Source organism: Scyliorhinus torazame, chromosome 24 (genome assembly GCF_047496885.1).
Source record: "Scyliorhinus torazame isolate Kashiwa2021f chromosome 24, sScyTor2.1, whole genome shotgun sequence".
In the NCBI taxonomy this organism is placed as follows: domain Eukaryota; kingdom Metazoa; phylum Chordata; class Chondrichthyes; order Carcharhiniformes; family Scyliorhinidae; genus Scyliorhinus; species Scyliorhinus torazame.
The window spans coordinates 50143792-50162349 of NC_092730.1; the positions used below are offsets into that span (position 1 = coordinate 50143792).

At 46.0% G+C, this 18558-nt stretch overlaps 2 non-coding genes across 2 annotated transcripts; both read left to right on the top strand.

Annotated features, from left to right (window-relative positions):
* The first annotated feature begins 829 nt into the window (after positions 1 to 829).
* On the top strand, positions 830 to 918 carry trnar-ucg (transfer RNA arginine (anticodon UCG)). The gene is given in 2 exon segments: positions 830 to 866; positions 883 to 918. It is a non-coding gene; the product is annotated as a tRNA-Arg (tRNA).
* An 11762-nt stretch (positions 919 to 12680) lies between these two features.
* On the top strand, positions 12681 to 12762 carry trnas-cga (transfer RNA serine (anticodon CGA)). The gene has a single exon. It is a non-coding gene; the product is annotated as a tRNA-Ser (tRNA).
* Positions 12763 to 18558: the final 5796 nt, after the last annotated feature.

Genomic DNA, 18558 nt, shown 5'->3' on the forward strand with positions numbered 1-18558 from the left:
ATTATTGTGCATCACCTTAACCACGTGGTACAGCTGCTTTACTTCATGGCCCTTTAGTATCCCTCAATCTGACTTCTTTGCGTTTCTTTCGCACAGTTGCTGATGTACAGGACACTGTCAAAGTGTAAATAAATAAAAATAATCTCTGAGTTAATTTGCGCTTGCGGCGCAACGGGAGCGCGCCTGACTCCAGATCAGAAGGTTGCGTTGAAATCACGTCAGGCGCACGGAATTTTTCTGCAGCTGGTTCCAGGAATTTTTCTCTGTGTGGGAATGTTCTCGAAATGACTCCATTCAAAAGCACGATGCAAATAATATATTTTATATTTACCCGCTTGAGCAAATTTGTCAAATATCAGGAGATTCAAAGTCGTCCTGTTAATGCAGAATGACAGTGAGTTCAGTAAGAAATGTTTACAAACAACAGCAATTCCTTTCTGCTCACTACACAGTTATAGTGATCTGTATTAAACAGCAGGAGCGGGAACCGCAGTCCGCAGTCTTCACCTTAATGGTGACTCTGAATTTCAGTTTGGGGGTTTCAGAGAGAGCGGATGTTATTGTGGAAACTGAAGTCACTTTTCCTGTGAATGGAGCCGGATAAAGAGCCCTGGCCAGCCTGAGAGTCCCCGAGCCTCCATGAATCTTCACAGCTCACACAGTGAAGGGCTTTTACACTTTGAAAATGACAATGTCCGGCAGCTGGAGCTTTCCCTTATATTTTCTGGGATCTGGGAAAGAGCGGATCATCAAAAAACAGAAATGAAACACAAATAATCGCAGTATTTTTTCACGTGGGCTAAAGATCAGCTCAGGTGTTATAGCCGGTGGCCGCGTGGCCTAATGGATAAGGCGTCTGACTTCGGTGATTCTATTAATGATATCAGGCGATTGCAGGTTCAAGTCCTGCCGCGGTCGTTTTATACAGAAATCCGGTGGAACGTTTGCTGACAATCCAGTTTTCCCTCCTCTCTCATCTTAGTCTTTCGTTTACCGCCGAATGAATCCACAATATCTGATTGATTTGGACAAAGAATTAAATAAAATATTATGTTTCAATCGGTTCAATACAATTCTGTGGAGGGAATTCTAATGTCCTCAGGCAGATGGTTACAGTCATAGATGTTTCAGCATGGAAACAGGCCCTTCGGCCCAGCTTGACCATGCCGCCCAGTTTCTATCACTAAACGAGTCACATTTGCCCGCATTTGGCCCACATCCCTCTATATTCACCCTGGGGGGGGGGGGGGGGCAGGGGGCTTGACAGTATAAATGCTGCGAAACTGGTTCACCATGTGGGAGAGTCTAGGACCAGAAGGAACAATCTCAGAGTAAGTGGTCGCCCATTTCAACCAGAAATGATGAGTAGTTTCTTCTCTCGGAGTATAGAGCATCTGTAGAAATGTTTGTATGAATCGAATAGGGCTGTAGAGGGTGGGTCAGTTAATTTGTTGAAGGCTGCCACAGACAGATTTTTTTTAAATTTAGAGTACGCAAACATTTTTTCCAACGAAGGGCCAATTTTGCAACCAATCCACCGACCCTGCACATCTTTTGGTTGTGGGAGCGAAACGCACCCAAACACAGGGAGAATATGCAAATTCAACGCAGATAGTGACCCAGAGCCGGGATCGAACATGGGCCTTCGGTGCCGTGAGGCAGTTGTATAAACTACTGAACCACCGTGCTGCCCTTGAGACAGATTTTTAATCAGTAAAGGAAAGCAAGGATTATGGGGATAAGACGGGAAACTGGGTTTGAGGATTATATCAGATCAGACATAACCTATCTGAATGGTGGAGCAGACACGATGGGCCGAATGGCCTACTTCTGCTCCTCCGTCTTACAGTGTAATGAGATCCTCTGATGGACTTGTTTTCACGGCTGGGCGGCCGGTTCCGGAAAGACAAAATCTGCCAGCAGTGCCCCAGATGAAGCTGGCGTCTGTTTTGGAGCTTCTGAAACCGCATGTTTTCATGGTGCCAAACTCCTGCCCAAAGCTGGTGTCGTGATTTAAATCGATTATCAGACAGAGGATTAGGAATATCGGTATAGAGAATGGTGCAAGAAGATTCACTCCTCAGTACATTCCAGACCCGAAGCACTCGTTGTGCAAAAGTGCTTCTTTTTAAAACATCACAGCTGCTTCCTTTGCAAATCAACGGAAATCTGTGCCCTCTCATTCTTGCTCTTTTTACTCGGGGGAACTGTTTCTCTCTGTTTACTCCGCCTAGCCCCCTCATGATTTTGAACATCTCCATCATATCTCCTCTCAGAGCGATCGTCTCCAAGGAGAACGTTCCCAACATCTCCAATCTAGCCTCCTAATTGGAATCAATCCTGTAAACCTCTTCTGCACGCTGCCCAATACGTCCACAGCCTTCCAATATTGTGGCTCCCAGAGCTGTGCAAAATATTCCATCTGATGTCTAACTGGTGCCTTGTACAGATTCAGCATAACCTCCTTGCTCTTGTTCTCTTTTCCATTCGTAATAAAGCCCAGAATAAGATTTGCATTATTACCTGCTCTCTCCACCTGTCCACCTTCAATGATCTATCCACATACACACCCAGCTCTGTCTGCTCCTTCATCCCATAAATAGTTGAGGGGCAGCACGGTAGCATAGTGGTTAGCACTATGGCCTCACAGCGCCGCGTCTCAGGTTCGATACCCGCTTGGATCATTGTCTGTGTTCTCCGTGGGTTTCGGCCGGGAGCTCCGGTTTCCTCCCACACTCCAAAGATGTGCAGATTAGGTCGATCAGCCATGCTAAATTGCCCTTAGGTTAGATGGGGTTGCTGGGGTGCGGGGATAGGATGGAGGTGTTGGCTTCATGGGGGTGCTCTTTGAAGAGCCGGTGCAGATTCTATGGTCCGAATGGCCACCTTCCGCACTGTAAATTCTGTGATTCTATACTTCCCTACCAAAATGCATAATCTCACACGTCTCCAGACTGAAAATCATCTTTTGTTGTTTGAAGTTCTAGACTGTCCACGTCTCAGTTTTCAAAATTTCCAAGTTTTTACCATCCCCAAATTTGAAACTGTTCCCTGTACACCATGATCTACAAATTGTTATGCATCAGGGAAGCAAATGTTCCATGTGGAACACTCAAACCTTCGTCCAGTCCGAAAAGTCTCTATTGACCATTATATTCTGTTTCTGATTATTCAACCACATTTATATCCATATTGCTACTGTCCCTTTTATTCCAGGAGCTACACATTTCGCTAATTCTGTGCAGTTTTGGTTTCCTTATTTAGGGAAAGATGTAAATACATTGGAAACGGTTCAGAGAAGGTTTCTTCGATTGGTGCCAGGAATGAGCCTTTCGTCAGTGGTAGGGAAATTACTGGAGAGAATCGTTCGAGACAGAATCTACTCCCATTTGGAAGCAAATGGACGTATTAGTGAGAGGCAGCATGGTTTTGGGTCTCACTAACTTGATAGAGTTTTTCGAAGAGGTCACAGAGATGATTGATGCAGTTAGGGCAGTGGATGTTGTCTACATGGACTTCAGTAAGGCCTTTGACAAGGTCCCTTATGGTAGAGTAGTATAAAAGGTGATGTCACACGGGATCAGAGGTGAGCTGGCAAGGTGGATACATAACTGGCTAGGTCATAGAAGGCAGAGAGTAGCAATGGAAGGGTGTTTTTCTAATTGGAGGGCTGGGACTAGTGTTGTTCCGCAGGGATCAGGGCTGGGACCTTTGCTGTTTGTAGTGTGTATAAATGATTTGGCGGGAAATGTAACTGGTCTGATTAGCAAGTTTGCAGATGACACAAAGGTTGGGGGAATTGCGGATAGCGACGTGGTCTGTCAGAAGATACAGTAGGATTTAGTTTGTTTGGCGACTTGGGCGGAGAGATGGCAGATGGAGTTTAATCTGGACAAATGTGAGGTAATGCATTTTGGAAGGGCTAATGCAGGTAGGGAATACACAGTATTGAAAGTCAGAGAGATCTATGTCTACAGGTCCAGAGGTCACTGAAAGGGGCAACACAGGTGGAGAAGGTAGTCAAGACCGCATACGGCATGCTTGCCTTCATTGACCGGGGCATTGAGTACAAGAATTGGCAAGTCATGTTGCAGCTGTATGGAACGTTAGTTAGGCCACACATGGTGTATCGTGTTCAATTCTGGTCGCCGCACTGCCAGAAGGATGTGGAGGCTTTAGAGAGGGTGCAGAAGAGATTTACCAGGATTTTGCCTGTTATGGAGGGCATTAGCTATGAGGAGCGTTTGAATAAACTCGGTTTGTTCTCACTGGAACGACGGATGTTGAGGGGCGACCTGATAGAGGTCTACAAAACTATGAGGGGCATAGACAGAGTGGATAGTCAGAGGCTTTTCCCCAGGGTAGAGGGGTCAATTACTAGGGAGCATAGGTTTAAGGTGCGAGGGGCAAGGTTTGGAGTAGATGTACGAGGCAAATTTTTAACACAGAGGGTAGTGGGTGCCTGGAACTCGCTAGCGGAGGAGGTGGTGGAAGCAGGAACGATAGTGATATTTAAGGGGCATCTTGACAAATACATGAATAGGATGGGAATCGAGGGATACGGGCCCAGGAAGTGTAGAAGATTTTAATTTAGTCGTGCAGCATGGTCGGCACACGCTTGGAGGGCCGAAGGGCCTCTTCCTGTGCTGTACTTTTCTTTGTTCTTTGTTGGTCTTTGAGCGGGTTTGCTATTGAGGAAAGGTGAGACAGACTGCACTTGTTTCCAGTGGAGATGTGAAGTGTGACAGTTGATCTGATTGAAGTACATCAGATTTTGAATGGTCTTGACAAAGTGGACGTGGAAAGGATGTCACTGCTTGTGGGTGAGAGCAGAACTACTGGGCAGCGAATAACAAGCAATTAACACGGTTTCGATTCCCGGCCATCGCAATAATGGTTTGATCGGAAGCGTTTGCGTCATTTCGTGGGTTTCACACTGAGGAAAGAGAGCTGGAAGAAGAGGCTGGAAGGAGGACTCCGGGTAAAATTCCTCTTCTCTTGTAGTAAATAGTCTGGATGGATTGTTCACATCCGTCCGAGAGTGGAAACTGGGATCTCCGCTCTTATTCTGGTTTATTATTGGATATTGTTTAATATCCTTATTGCCCCTCTGTGGGATATTCCATAAGACCATAAGACATAGGAGTGGAAGTAAGGCCATTCGGCCCATCGAGTCCACTCCACCATTCAATCATGGCTGATTTCAACTCCATTTACCCGCTCTCTCTCCATAGCCCTTAATTCCTCGAGAAATCAAGAATTTATCAACTTCTGTCTTAAAGACACTCAACATCCCGGCCTCCACCGCCGTCTGTGGCAATGAATTCCACATACCCACCACTCTCTGGCTGAAGAAATTTCTCCTCATCTCTGTTCTCTCGTGACTCCCTTTTATTCTAAGGCTGTGCCCCCGGGTCCTAAACTCCCCTGCTAATTGAATCAACTTCCCTTCATCCACCCTATCTAAGCCATTCATTATCTTGTAAGTTTCTATTAGATCTCCCCTCAACCTCCTAAACTCCAATGAATATAATCCCAGGATCCTCAGACGTTCATCGTATGTTAGGCCTACCATTCCTGGGATCATCCGTGTGAATCTCCACTGGAACCGCTCCAGTGTCAATATGTCCTTCCTGAGGTGTGGGGCCCAAAATTGCTCACAGTATTCTAAATGGGGCCTAACTCATGCTTTATAAAGCTCCAGAAGTACATCCCTGCTTTTATATTCCAAGCCTCTTGAGATGAATGACAACATTGCATTTGCTTTCTTAATTACGGACTCAACCTGCAAGTTTACCTTTAGAGAATCCTGGACTAGGACTCCCAAGTCCCTTTGCACTTCAGACTTATGAATTTTGTCACCGTTTAGAAAATAGTCCACGCCTCTATTCTTTTTTCCAAAGTGCAAGACCTCGCACTTGCCCACGTTGAATTTCATCAGCCATTTCTTGGACCACTCTCCTAAACTGTCTAGATCTTTCTGCAGCCTCCCCACCTCCTCCATACTACCTGCCCCTCCACCTATCTTCGTATAATCGGCAAACTTAGCCAGAATGCCCTCAGTCCCGTCATCTAGATCGTTAATATATAAAGAGAACAGCTGTGGTCCCAACACTGAAGTTATATTCCTGGAAGTTATTATATAAACTTTTCCTCTTCTCGCTGTTAAAGGATTTTCAAACATTGAAACACTCCTGGTTCTATCTTTACCAAATGCCATGACTGTGTTAATAAAACATAACCCATTCCAATCAGTGGAGATGTGATGTTGGCACCAATAATACTCACGCACCACAGCAACAGGACTCTGTTTCCCGCCGAGAGAGTCGATTGAAGAGCTTCCAATTTCGTTACTTTGAACTTCACAGTGATGTAATGCTGTCTGCTTCATTCCCGGGACAAATTTCCGGATCACACTGGAAGCAACACTTTGATTCTAATTTACTGAAAAGAAAATGCGGATGTGCTGGGGAATAGCGACTTGGTTGCTTTTGGTGTGAGTGAGAATAAAAATAGCAGAGGATGGTTTCGACCCATCGACCTCTGAGTTATGGGCCCAGCAAGCTTCCGCTGCGCCACTCTGCTCTTTAGTTCCACCGTGTCCACAATTGCTGTTCTGTGCCAGCCAGATAACTATTCACTTCCTCCATTTTTCCCTTCAATCAAGAACCCACGTGTTGTGAAGCTCACTCTGGCAGGACAATAACACGGAACATCAGCACGTCTGTAACAGACTGAGGACAGAGAAAGACACACCAAAAAGCAGGAAGAGACTATCAGGACAAACACACAATGACACACAGAATAGGTGCCGAGCAAACCAGCAAGATATTGAGATAGAACAACTAACTATTTAGTAAAATGTGTTTTCTGTTTTACAATGATAGGCCCCGTTTGTAAATATATATCCTGCTGTGCAATTGTGCTCTCCGTTGTGTAACCGTGCTCTCTGATGTGTAACTGCACACTCTGATGTGTAACAGTGCTCCCGGCTGTGTAACTGTGGTCTCTGCTGTTTAACTGTGCTCTCTGCTGTGTAACTGCACTCTCTGCTGTGTAACTGAGCTCTCTGCTGTGTAACTGTGCTTTCTGCTGTGTAACTGTGGTCTCTGCTGTGTAACTGAGCTCTCTGCTGTGTAACTGTGCTTTCTGCTGTGTAACTGAGCTCTCTGCTGTGTAACTGTGCTTTCTGCTGTGTAACTGAGCTTTCTGCTGTGTAACTGAGCTCTCTGCTGTGTAACTGAGATCTCTGCTTTGTAACTGTGCTTTCTGCTTTGTAACTGTGGTCTCGGCTGTGTAACTGTGCTCTCTGCTGTGTAACTGTGCTCTCTGCTGTGTAACTGAGCTCTCTGCTGTGTAACTGAGCTCTCTGCTGTGTAACTGTGCTTTATGCTGTGTAACTGTGCTCTCTGCTGTGTAACTGAGCTCTCTGCTGTGTAACTGTGCTTTCTGCTGTGTAACTGAGCTCTCTGCTGTGTAACTGTTCTTTCTGCTGTGTAACTGAGCTTTCTGCTGTGTAACTGAGCTCTCTGCTGTGTAACTGAGATCTCTGCTGTGTAACTGTGCTTTCTGCTTTGTAACTGTGGTCTCGGCTCTGTAACTGTGCTCTCTGCTGTGTAACTGTGCTCTCTGCTGTGTAACTGAGCTCTCTGCTGTGTAACTGAGCTCTCTGCTGTGTAACTGTGCTTTATGCTGTGTAACTGTGCTCTCTGCTGTGTAACTGAGCTCTCTGCTGTGTAACTGTGCTCTCTGCTGTGTAACTTTGCTCTCTGCTGTGTAACCGTGCTTTCTGATGTGTAACTGTGCTTTCTGCTGTGTAACTGTGCTCTCTGCTGTGTAACTGTGATCTCTGCTGTGCAATTGAGCTACCTGATGTGTAACTGAACTCTCTGCTGTGTAACTGTGCACCCTGATGTGTAACTGCACACTCTGCTGTGTAACTGTGCTCTCTGCTGAGTAACTGTGCTCTCTGCTGTGTAACTGTGCTCCCTGCTGTGTAACTGTGCCCTCTGATGTGTAACCGTGCTCTCTCCTGTGGTACTGTGCTCCCTGCTGTGTAAGTGCACACTCTGCAAGTGCACACTCTGCTGTGTAACTATGCTCGCTGCTGTGTAACTGTGCTCCCGGCTGTGTAACTGTGCTCTCTGCTGTGTAACCGTGCTCTCTGCTGTGTAACTGCACACTCTGCTGTGTAACTGTGCTCTCTGCTGTGTAACTGTGCTCCCTGCTGTGTAACTGTGCTCTCTGCTGTGTAACTGCACACTCTGCTGTGTAACTGCACACTCTGCTGTGTAACTGTGCTCCCTGCTGTGTAACTGTGCTCCCTGCTGTGTAACTGTGCTCTCTGCTGTGTAACTGTGCACCCTTCCTGTGGAACTGCACACTCAGCTGTGTAACTGTGCTCTCAGCTGTATAACTGTGATCTGTGCTGTGTAACTGTGCACCCTGCTGTGTAACTGCACGCGCTGCTGTGTAACTGTGCTCTCTGCTGTGTAACTGTGCTCTCTGCTGTGTAACTGCACACTCTGCTGTGGAACTGCACACCCTGATGAGTAACTGTGCTCTCTGCTGTGCAATTGAGCTATCTGATGTGTAACTGCACTCGCTGCTGTGTAACTGAGCTCTCTGCTGTGTAACTGTGCTCTCTGCTGTGCAATTGAGCTATCTGATGTGTAACTGCACTCTCTGCTGTGTCACTGTGCACCCTGATGTGTAACTGAACACTCTGCTGTGTAACTGTGCTCTCTGCTGTGTAACTGTGCTCTCTGCTGTGTAACTGCACACTCTGCTGTGTAACTGCACACTCTGCTGTGTAACCGTGCTCTCTGCTGTGTATCTGCACACTCTGCTGTGTAACTTAGCTCTCTGCTGTGTAACTGTGCTTTCTGCTGTGTAACTGTGGTCTCTGCTGTGTAACTGAGCTCTCTGCTGTGTAACTGTGCTTTCTGCTGTGTAACTGAGCTTTCTGCTGTGTAACTGAGCTCTCTGCTGTGTAACTGTGCTTTATGCTGTGTAACTGTGATCTCTGCTGTGCAATTGAGCTACCTGATGTGTAACTGAACTCTCTGCTGTGTAACTGTGCACCCTGATGTGTAACTGCACACTTTGCTGTGTAACTGTGCTCTCTGCTGAGTAACTGTGCTCTCCGCTGTGTAACTGTGCTCTCAGCTGTGTAACTGTGCTCTCTGCTGTGTAACTGCACACTCTGCTGTTTAACTGTGCTCTCTGCTGTGTAACTGTGCTCTCTGCTGTGTAAGTGTGCTTTCTGTTGTGTAACTGTGCTCTCTGCTGTGTAACTGTGCTCTCTGCTGTTTAACCGTGCTCTCTGCTGTGTATCTGCACACTCTGCTGTGTCACTTAGCTCTCTGCTGTGTAACTGTGCTTTCTGCTGTGTAACTGTGGTCTCTGCTGTGTAACTGAGCTCTCTGCTGTGTAACTGTGCTTTCTGCTGTGTAACGGAGCTCTCTGCTGTGTAACTGTGCTTTCTGCTGTGTAACTGAGCTTTCTGCTGTGTAACTGAGCTCTCTGCTGTGTAACTGTGATCTCTGCTGTGCAATTGAGGTACCTGATGTGTAACTGAACTCTCTGCTGTGTAACTGTGCACCCTGATGTGTAACTGCACACTCTGCTGTGTAACTGTGCTCTCTGCTGAGTAACTGTGCTCTCTGCTGTGTAAGTGTGCTTTCTGTTGTGTAACTGTGCTCTCTGCTGTGTAACTGTGCTCTCTGCTGTGTAACCGTGCTCTCTGCTGTGTATCTGCACACTCTGCTGTGTAACTTAGCTCTCTGCTGTGTAACTGAGCTCTCTGCTGTGTAACTGTGCTTTCTGCTGTGTAACTGAGCTCTCTGCTGTGTAACTGTGCTTTCTGCTGTGTAACTGAGCTTTCTGCTGTGTAACTGAGCTCTCTGCTGTGTAACTGTGCTTTATGCTGTGTAACTGTGATCTCTGCTGTGCAATTGAGCTACCTGATGTGTAACTGAACTCCCTTGCTGTGTAACTGTGCACCCTGATGTGTAACTGCACACTCTGCTGTGTAACTGTGCTCTCTGCTGAGTAACTGTGCTCTCTGCTGTGTTACTGTGCTCCCTGCTGTGTAAGTGCACACTCTGCAAGTGCACACTCTGCTGTGTAACTATGCTCGCTGCTGTGTAACTGTGCTCCCGGCTGTGTAACTGTGCTCTCTGCTGTGTAACCATGCTGTCTGCTGTGTAACTGCACACTCTGCTGTGTAACTGTGCTCTCTGCTGTGTAACTGTGCTCCCTGCTGTGTAACTGTGCTCCCTGCTGTGTAACTGTGCTCTCTGCTGTGTAACTGCACACTCTGCTGTGTAACTGTGCTCCCTGCTGTGTAACTGTGCTCCCTGCTGTGTAACTGATCTCTCTGCTGTGTAACTGTGCACCCTGCTGTGGAACTGCACACTCATCTGTGTAACTGTGCTCTCAGCTGTATAACTGTGCTCTCTGCTGTGAAACTGTGCTCCCTGCTGTGTAACTGAGCTCTCTGCTGTGTAACTGTGCACCCTGCTGTGGAACTGCACACTCATCTGTGTAACTGTGCTCTCAGCTGTATAACTGTGCTCTCTGCTGTGAAACTGTGCACCCTGCTGTGTAACTGCACACGCTGCTGTGTAACTGTGCTCTCTGCTGTGTAACTGTGCTCTCTGCTGTGTAACTGCACACTCTGCTGTGGAACTGCACACTCTGCGGTGGAACTGCACACCCTGATGTGTAACTGTGCTCTCTGCTGTGTACTTGAGCTATCTGATGTGTAACTGCACTCGCTGCTGTGTAGCTGTGCTCTCTGCTGTGTAACTGTGCTCTCTGCTGTGCAATTGAGCTATCTGATGTGTAACAGCACTCTCTGCTGTGTAACTGTGCACCCTGATGTGTAACTGCACACTCTGCTGTGTAACTGTGCTCTCTGCTGTGTAACTGTGCTCTCTGCTGTGTAACTGCACACTCTACTGTGTAACTGTGCTCTCTGCTGTGTAACTGCGCTCTCTGCTGTGTAAGTGTGCTTTCTGTTGTGTAACTGTGCTCTCTGCTGTGTAACTGTGCTCTCTGCTGTGTAACCGTGCTCTCTGCTGTGTATCTGCACACTCTGCTGTGTAACTTAGCTCTCTGCTGTGTAACTGTGCTTTCTGCTGTGTAACTGTGGTCTCTGCTGTGTAACTGAGCTCTCTGCTGTGTAACTGTGCTTTCTGCTGTGTAACTGAGCTCTCTGCTGTGTAACTGTGCTTTCTGCTTTGTAACTGTGGTCTCGGCTGTGTAACTGTGCTCTCTGCTGTGTAACTGTGCTCTATGCTGTGTAACTGAGCTCTCTGCTGTGTAACTGAGCTCTCTGCTGTGTAACTGTGCTTTATGCTGTGTAACTGTGCTCTCTGCTGTGTAACTGAGCCCTCTGGTGTGTAACTGTGCTCTCTGCTGTGTAACTTTGCTGTCTGCTGTGCAACCGTGCTTTCTGATGTGTAACTGTGCTTTCTGCTGTGTAACTGTGCTCTCTGCTGTGCAATTGAGCTACCTGATGTGTAACTGAACTCTCTGCTGTGTAACTGTGCACCCTGATGTGTAACTGCACACTCTGCTGTGTAACTGTGCTCTCTGCTGTGTACCTCTGCTCTCTGCTGTGTAACTGTGTTCCCTGCTGTGTAACTGTGCCCTCTGATGTGTAACCGTGCTCTCTCCTGTGTTACTGTGCTCCCTGCTGTGTAAGTGCACACTCTGCAAGTGCACACTCTGCTGTGTAACTATGCTCGCTGCTGTGTAACTGTGCTCCCGGCTGTGTAACTGTGCTCTCTGCTGTGTAACCGTGCTCTCTGCTGTGTAACTGCACACTCTGCTGTGTAACTGTGCTCCCTGCTGTGTAACTGTGCTCTCTGCTGTGTAACTGCACACTCTGCTGTGTAACTGCACACTCTGCTGTGTAACTGTGCTCCCTGCTGTGTAACTGTGCTCCCTGCTGTGTAGCTGTGCTCTCTGCCGTGTAACTGTGCACCCTGCTGTGGAACTGCACACTCTGCTGTGTAACTGTGCTCTCAGCTGTATAACCGTGCTCCTGCTGTGAAACCGTGCTCCCTGCTGTGAAACCGTGCTCTCTGCTGTGTAACTGTGCTTTCTGCTGTGTAACTGTGCTCTCTGCTGTGTAACTGTGCTCTCTGCTGTGTAACTGTGCTCCCGGCTGTTTAACTGAGCTCTCTGCTGTTTAACTGAGCTCTCTGCTGTGTAACTGAGCTCTCTGCTGTGTAACTGTTCTCTCTGTCGTGGAACCGTGACTCTGCCGGTGACAGATCTTCACTGTGTTTGTGTCAAACCATTCCCTGTTGTGTAAATGTGTTCCCAGTTGTGGAAATATGATCCGTCTGAAGCAGAACCTTTCTCCGCCATTACTGAGACTAAATTTCAATTCTAGATTTATTAAATCTTGTCACGAAAGGTGAGTTCAGGCCTCTGGATTCCCAGTCCAGCGACATAACCTTGTGTTCCTGTTATCAAATCAGTTCGTTCAGCTCAACATTCTCAATACTGTGAAGGTGTGGCGCCAAATCTAATGTTTTTTTTTTCCCACGCAGATTCAATCCCGACTCATAGAAAGACTGGGACACCGTTCATCGCATTACTGCAATCCCGCGTGTCTGGTTTTACAATGCTTTCTATAGAACGAATTGGCAGTACAGATCTAAGCTGCGATGGCAGAGTGGTTAAGGCGTTGGACACGAAATCCAATGGGGTTTCCCCGCGTAGGTTCGAACCCTACTCGCAGCGAAATAATGGCAATATTGGAGCCATTTGTTCGAAAAATGCGGTGTCGTTTTCATCATTCAATGTTTTCTGATGAAATGTCATTACAGAAGAATATTCTTGTGCCCTGAAGCTGTGTTTCTCATTCTGCTTTCGCTCTGAATTTTCTGATTTGTCAGGACAAGATCACCACTTCAGTAACGTTCATATTAACTTCATCAGTAACGTTCATATTAACTTCATCAGGAACCAGAATTGTGAAAATTCACAAAGCAATGTGAAATTTATTTTTGTCACATCTTTTGCCAGAATTTATCATATGTCAGAATTTTTAATGTCTCTTATTGTGAAACTGACCAGCCGAACTGAAAGTTCTAAATAAAGCAGCGCAACAAATTGAAGGCTGGTCAACAGCCGGGAAGGGAGCAATGCTCCCCATATACCGTCCCTGCTGACTCACCATGGCCCAACTATTGTTTGTCTTCACTTTGCATTTGCTTGAGAAACTGTTTTTAATCATTCTTACAATGTTTATGTTATTTCACTCCAATTTAAGAATGTTCCGAAAGTGTCCGTGTCGCACGGCTCCCGTTCAGCCAGGAGATGGCACCAGTCCACAATAAATGTATTTATTTCTGATGTTCTGTGTGTAACAACAATCGCTTATTGTCACAAGTCGGCTTCAGTGAAGTTACTGTGAAAAGCCACGTTCCGGCGCCTGTTTCGGCAGGCCGTACGGTACCATTACATAGGACTCTTACTGCAGCCTGAGACCTCAACTCGTCCTTGTGTCCCGATGCTGCCGTTTGTAACCTGCTTAAATCATCACTTTTATTAATTAGTCATCATTTTGTAAGTAACCTAGGTGCTAATTTCACCAGGTACCAGGAGTGTCCATAACACAGTTTGTAAACTGAAATGTACTTGTCTCATTTTTCTGGCCCGGATAACCCAGCTGTTTACTATTGTTTTTGACTGAGAACTCATGTGTTCAAAAAACATTTGTACTGAAAAAGAATGAAGTTCGATTTTAAGAAAGAAGCGCATGAATGAAGATTATTTTGTGTATTGTATTTGACGAGTGTCCAAATTTAAAATGCTCATGAATGAAAGTGTCTTTGCCGAACGCCTCCCGTTCAGCCAGGAGATGGCACCAGTCCACAATAAATGTATTTATGCAGTTTATTTCCAATTTTATGAATCATTACATAGGGCTCTTACTCTGGCCTGAGAGCTTACCTTGTCTCTGTGTCCTGAGGCTGCCATCTTCACCCTGTTTAAGCAATCATAGAATACTTCTTGTGCAGAAAGAGGACATTCGGCCCATCGAGTCTGCACTGATCACCCCAAGGAGCACCCAACCTACGGCCCATACCCACGTAAACGTTTGGACACTAAGGGCCAATTTAACATGGCCAATCCATCTAAACTGGACATCTTCGGACAGTGGAGGAAACTCACGCAGACACGGGAAGAACGTGCAAGACTGTAACCCAAGGCTGGAATTGACCCCGGGTCCCTAAGTGTTAACCACGGTGACACCCAAAAGCCGACTCTGGTGGGATTTGAACCTACCGCCTCATGGCCACGAATTGCATGTTTTTGTATTAGTCGTCATAATGTAAGCCATGATGTGGGGATGCCGGTGTTGGACTTGGGTGGGCTCAGTAAGAAGTCTTACAGCACCAGGTTTAAGTCCAACAGGTTTCTTTCGATTCACCTGAGGCAGGAGCTGCGCTCCGAAAGCTAGTGATTCGAAAGAAACCTGTTGCACTTTAACCTAGTGTTGTAAGACTTCTTATCACAATGCAAATACATCAGTTGCTGATCTCATCAGGCTCCAGGAGTGTCCGTAAACTGAATGTTGCTTGTGTCATTTTACTGACGCGATTAAACCAACTTTTCACTCTTGTCTCTATTTACGATTTGTTATTGTTTACTAATATTACTTACATTTATTATTACTGTTATTATTATTTACATTGTGTATTTATGCATGTCTTATGTTTTACATGTATGAACCGATCTGTCTGGGCTGTATGTAGAACAATACTTTTCACTGTATCTCGGTCCACGTATTATGGGCCAGGGTTTAGAGAACCCCAAAGTATATCACGGAGTTCACCTGACCCACAACTTTAAACACATTTTGGTTATGGGGAGCACAAGGGCCCATTTTACAGGTGTGATGCAACAGAGATCTAAAGTATGTTTAAAACAAAAGTATTTTAATTACATGAATCCAGTTAACATTTTATAAACACACAGTAAACAGTATATCAACTACAAATCCTGACCACTCCCCAAAAGATACAGGACTCTATAGACAACCCTTGATAACTTTCCAAACACCATCTGGCCTTTGCTTGCGAAATCCGACCAACTGTCCTGGCTTGAAACAATTCACACCTCTTTAACCTGGGGTTACCCCTCTCTCTGGCTCTGTAAAGACTTAATTACCTGCAAATGCTCGCATTTAAAGTCTTGCATCTTTGACTTTGTCTATATAAATGTTTCTGGAACCTACCTCTCCATTCAGCTGGGGAAGGAGCAGCGCTCCGAGAGCTAGTGATTTGAAACAAACCTGTTGGACTTTAATTTGGTGTTGTAAGACTTCTTGCTGTATGTGAGAAGGGATAGAATCTCCGTGAAAAAAGACCATTGGATTTGGAGTCCAACCCTTGAACTATTCGAAAATCTCAGCTCCCTAAACGCACTGTTCGACTGATTAAATTGTTGGTGTAACAATATCAGTTACAGATATTCCAGAAATTCATGTTTTTTTTTTAAAACATTGCGGTCAGTTGGGCGCAGTTGGTGAAGAAGTGCAGTATTGACTGCGGTGCATTATCTAACCAATCAGAACAAGTACCAGCTTACACCTGACTAAAGTTAACCAGCTCCGATGCCTTTCAATTCCAGATTTATTAAATCAGTGAATGTAACTGTCACCAGAGGCCGTGTTGGGATTTATTCTCTGTCCCAAAGATTAGTTCGGGCCGCTGGTTTCCCAATCCAGTGTCATAACCTTTCACCCCAGTTAACAAAAACCGTCCATTCAGCTCATTACTAAACATCTTCCTGAGGAGATTAGAATTCCCGCCACAGAATCTTATTGAACCGGTTGACACAAAACATTTTGTTCTGGATGGAGCTTCGATTGTTTATCCAGATCAAACAGAAATTGTGGATTCCTTAGGATCTAAGCAGAGTACCAAGATGAGAGACAACTGAATGAACAAAATAGCAAGAAAATAGATTCTGAGACAAGTCGGGAAACGTTTAGACGGAAACGCGGAACTTTGAGCTGAGGCAGGAAAACCAGCAATGTGATTTCTGTATGAAACGGCCGCGGTAGGACTCGAACCTGCAGTTTTCTGATATTGTCACTAGATTCACCTTATCCGTTAGGCCACGCAGCCACCTGCTGCGCTGCAATAACTGATGTTAACATCATGTGAGAAAATACTGTGACTAGACGTGTTTCATTTCTGTGTTTTGATGATCCGCTGATTCCCAGAGTCCATAAAATACAAGGGAAAACTCCAGCTGCCGGACATGGTCATTTTCGACGTCGAAAACTCCTTTCACCCTGTGAGCCGTGAAGATTCATGGAGCAACATCCACAAACGCGGCTGCTTCCGGACATGTGTCACATCCTCTGCCTGCTCCACAATCACATACAGTCAGTGATCCTCACCAAGTGAACGAACACAAACTCCCCTCAATAAAAACTGCAGAGAAACAAAGGGAGCGTCATTGCACCAATTCACTTTTCCATTTTCCTCACTTCAATATTGTACCTGTCACCCAGCAACTTCCCCACAGGCCTGGAGAAAATCAAAGGAAGGACAGGAAATTGTTCACACTCCAACCATCTTCATTGGAAAGACAAACTCGATCTTCAGTCATTGAGCTCTCGGCTGTAGGTAATGTTTGTGTGGGTGCTGACTCAGAAACGTAGCCCAGGTCACTGCAGTTATGGATTTGATATCATTTGCGCTGGGAGTTTCTGATAGTGCATCGTGTGTCAGGATGGCCGAGCGGGTCTAAGGCCAGTTCGTAGCTCAGGTCGCAGTCTCCTCTGGAGGCGAGGATTGAAATCCCACCCCTGACATTGACTGTTCCTCCGCGAGGGTCATCCAACCCCGCGGGATCTCTCACCTGGAAACACAAGGGGAGCAGATACAGAGAAACAGCGACCACCTGCAAGTTCCACTCCGAGACACACACCATCCTGGGAAATATATCACCCTTTCTATGGCTGGCTCACAATCCCGGAACTCCCTCCCTAACAGCACTGTGTGTGTACATACACCACATGGACTTGCCGCGGCTCAAGAATCACGTCACCGCCAAATTCTTAAGGGTAATTAATTTTGGACAATAGTTGTTGATGGATTCAGCGACACCCACATCCCGTCAAATAACTTTTAAAATAACTTTTAAAATATTTTGGAAACCGAGTCCCCTGAACTCAGCTCAGAAAGTTCACAAATCACAAAGCAAATTACTTCAAATGTTGATCATCATAAATAATAAACACAGGAAATGCTGGAAATGCTCAGAATTAAACAGCATCTGTGGGGAGAAAACTGGAAGCAGCATTCCTGCTCTGTGATTGGATCATTTCCTTCTCTCTCAATGTGAAATCCTGGACTCAGTTGATAAACAGCAAGATGCCAATCACCAGTCATCAGTATCAGAAACAATGAACCTTTAGGATAGCGAGGCCGAGCGGTCTGAGGAGATGGGTTTAGGTTTCAGTCTCTTCGAGGATGCGGGTGGAAGTCCAACCGCTGCCAACATTTGTAGGAAAAGCGGCTAAGGTGGGAAATGGAAATAAAAGTGAACAATGTTGCAAAACTCTTGCTCTTATCCCAAAAGATCTTTCCGTTACTGACATTGTTGTGTCCTGTGTAAGTCGAGCTGAACTGATTTGGTGCCGCTTGTTCTCACCTTGCAGCCCGTCAGTCTCCGTATTCCAGGGACCATTTATGACATCATCAAAAACACCCTCCCCTGCTCTCCCCATTCACCAGACTGAAGGGACAATCCCCTCCGCGACCGCTGCTCCACCGCCAATATCCGCTCACTTTCTATCTGCACCTTTCTTTGCAACTCCTGCCTTTTTACCCCCTCCCTCCTCATTATCCAAGGGCCCAAAACACTCATCCCAAGTGAACCAGTGAGACACTTGTGCTTTTCAGTTTAATCTCCTGTATCATAGATTATCATCGAATTTACAGTGCAGAAGGAGGCCATTCGCCCCCATCGGTATTTGCTGCCACAATTTGGTCTCATCTACTTCAACAGGTCAGATAACAGACTGTGACCGCTTTGATAAATCTCTGTTCAATCCACAATCATGACTTTGAGTTTCCTGCCACTTGTCATTTCAATTCTCCACCTCTCCCACTCTGACCTTTCTGTCGTTGGTCATCCGTGTTCCAATGGAGATTAACGGGAACTCGAGTAAAACCACCTCAACATTTAAGTAGCCACCCACAGAACTCCGTCCTCAACATCGAGCTCAGTAATTTTAGATTATGTTTTGTTTGGTGTGTTTCTTGCCCGTCCCTTTTTTTTTTGCTTCTAATTGCATTCATTCATTTTGCACTTGGACGGCGGAGAGACAGCTGGAGATTTTTCAAGAATGAATTGTAGAGCTCAAGGCTCAGACAGCTGAAGACGCGGCCGCCATTGATGGAACAATGAAAAGTGCAAATGACAAGAGGACAAGGAAAGAGAAAGGTCTGGGAATGGAACCGGAACTCCAGTGAGAAATCTCCCCCTGAACCGCTAATGTTCACACGGCCG